Here is a 2,829-nt window from a genome sequence, read left to right as displayed (position 1 = left end):
GAAACCAGCGTAATCACTAAATACATTCTAAACACTTATACTTCTCACATCTTATCAAGGACACTTCTCTTTGCACCAGACAGAGGCCATTACAGAAAACTACAGGCAATCAAAATGCAGAGTTGTGGAGCCCAGTCCCAATGAATTCATCCACAAAACAAGAACTGCACCTAAGGCTCAGGGAACATTTCCAAAGAGGAGGCAGACTGATTATAAGAGCCTGTCTTAGTTAGGGTTTTACTGCTGTGAACAGACACCATGATCAAGGTAACTCTTATAAAGACATTTCATTGGGCCTGGCTTACAGGTTCAAAGGTTCAGTTCATTATCATCAAGGCGGGAGCATGGCAGCATCCAGGCAGGCATAGTGCAGGAGGAGCTGAGAGTTCTACATCTTTATCTGAGGCTGCTAGAAGTAGACTTGACTTCCAGGCAGCTAGGAGGAGGGTCTTAAAGCTCACACCCCCCAGTGACACACATCCTCCAAAGAGGCCACACCTCCTAACACGGCTACTCCATGGGTCAAGCATTTTCAAATTACCACAGAACCAGAGGATTGGGGAGTTTGCTGTTAGGTTAGTTACCTCTCCTCAGCTTCATGTGCCCAAGTTCTGAGAGAATCTCTTTATTCTGTCCTGAGTTCAGCTACCTGATGGTTTAAGTCTGTCTCCAGCTCTAATCTCCTGTACCTCTCACTGTTTCCCAGAATCCTCTCTTTCTCTTCCTGACAGTATCCCACCTCCTATTTCCTACATCAGCTCACTGGCCATAGGCTTTTTTATTGACAGGGGATGCTTATAAGAGATTCTTCTCTACATGGTTGTTTGCAATTGAGGGAAACCTGACTGCTCTCAAGAAAGGAGGTCTGCAAGCACCAACTGCAGCATGCAGTTGATCTGCCAGGTCCTACAGCGGTTTAAAGTTCTCTCCACTCCTCAAGCCCCGACCACCAGATACCACCACTTTGGCACCAGCTAGTTCTGGTCGGTCACTTTTTGTCAGTTTCTGGTCAAGCCACTCTGATGTTCCCATTGATGAAGAACTTGGTGCCTTTTCTGAACTAGCAATACCTCCACTTGTTGCTGCAGCCTCAAAAAGACGTTCCTCGAACAGAAAACGCCATTACTTTCTCATCACACTTTACTGTACACAACACAGTTCCTGCATAGGTAGTTCTCACTGATGTGCCAGGTGACTTGATCTCAATGATGTCAGAAACTGGGGCAACGTTAAGTTTGGCAGCTACTCTGGGCAGAAGGCTCTTTCCAAAAGCAGATGCTCCAGCAGGGAATGTGTGTGTAACTGAACTGCTTCTGAGTTTCCAAAATCAGTGGTGTGAGTTCCTCTGGAAGGAGGCTGGCTTTGCTCCCAATGACATGCCAGCTGGTCAGACAGGAAAAATAGTAGCTCCAGAACGTTATATTGCTGTTGGAATATCTGGAGCCATCCAACATTTAGCTGGGATGAAGGACAGCAAGACAATTGTGGCTATTGACAAAGACCCAGAAGCTCCAATTTTCCAAGTGGCAGATTATGGAATAGTTCAGATTTATGTAAGGTGGTTCCTGAAAGGACAGAAATACTGAAGAAAAAATAAGTCAAAATCATATCTTAAGGAAACTGTCGAAAGTATTCAAGTATTCAGCTGAAATCATAGAAATTCATAATCTGAAGAAAGAAATTATGCTAACAGCAGCTAGAATGACTTTTGATGAATCGATTATTATATCCCTTTTTAATTTTTTGTAGTTCCAAACAATTATTTTTTGACATTTTCTAATTCTGAAATAAAAAACATAAATTAAAAAAAGAAAGAAAGAAAGGAGGTCTGAATGCAACTTAAAAATGGATTTGAGGGGAGAGGGCGGGATGAGTAAATAAAAGGATGCCTGGGGCTGTGAATCGCTACCTAAAGCTATCTACTTTTCACATCAAGAAATGGACCACAGGAGGCAAGCAAGTTTCAGATTCAAGGACTTAGGCTGCAGTTCCGTTTTGAGGTTCAGAGCCTCTCAGGCATGCGTGCTATTTCAAATGGAAATGGAGGTGGATTGTTTTTCTTCTAGTTTTCAGCTGATAGTAAACTTATTGTGAGACTTAGATAGATAAGGACATATCATCTTCATGTTTACTGTGTTCCTCCGAATAGACAACCCCTTGTGGTTGTTTTTAAGCTTGACATCCATGTCATAACTTATTGACTATTTTATGATTTTAAAAGAGCAGTTTGCTACAAAGGAGAGGTTAACTTTCGACCCTCACCTGGGGTTTTGATAAGGATAATTATACACACATTAATCTGCATGGGCTCACATCTCCCAGCCCAGGTGACGCTGTGTCTTGATGTCAGTGAGTATGCATCAGATCAGTGGACAAAAGGAAGGAAGCAGTCTGTGTCTTATTTCAGGAGACTTCAGTGGGATAACTATGTCCAAATCTTAGGAAGAAGATCTGTCTCCTGGGATGCAGCAGCATTCTCTAAGAAGGTGGGAACCCTTACAGCTAACCAGAACGTGGCTGAGCTAATTGGAGACGTCTTCTCTCAACTAGAACTTAAGAATGTTTTCTATTTTAAACTCCCCCCTCCCGCTGTGGATCATTAGGAAAGGATTTTTTCTTTCTTTTCTTCTTTCCTTTTCTTTTCTTTTCTTTCTCTCTTTTTTTTTCATTCTGGCTATCATAGGGATAACTAGAACAAACCTACTTCTCTTCTTATGTAAGGTCTTTGTTCAGAACCTGGCTTTTTCAACTGTCTTTTCCTTTCTTTTCTTTTAGAAACTTAATGCAAATCAAACATGTTATTATGTACAAGTGACAAAATTACTGGTC

The 2,829-nt window shown here is 41.9% G+C and overlaps 1 pseudogene; it reads right to left on the bottom strand.

Annotated features, from left to right (window-relative positions):
• Positions 1 to 795: 795 nt before the first annotated feature.
• On the bottom strand, positions 796 to 1,454 carry LOC110307738 (electron transfer flavoprotein subunit alpha, mitochondrial pseudogene; annotated as a pseudogene).
• Between the last annotated feature and the right edge of the window lie 1,375 nt (positions 1,455 to 2,829).

The sequence above is a fragment of the Mus caroli genome, unplaced genomic scaffold, assembly GCF_978045245.1.
Source record: "Mus caroli unplaced genomic scaffold, Mus_caroli_1 scaffold_15, whole genome shotgun sequence".
Classification (NCBI taxonomy): Eukaryota; Metazoa; Chordata; class Mammalia; order Rodentia; family Muridae; genus Mus; species Mus caroli.
The sequence above is the reverse complement of the archived record's forward strand: the minus strand, read 5'-3'. Positions and strand labels throughout refer to the sequence as shown.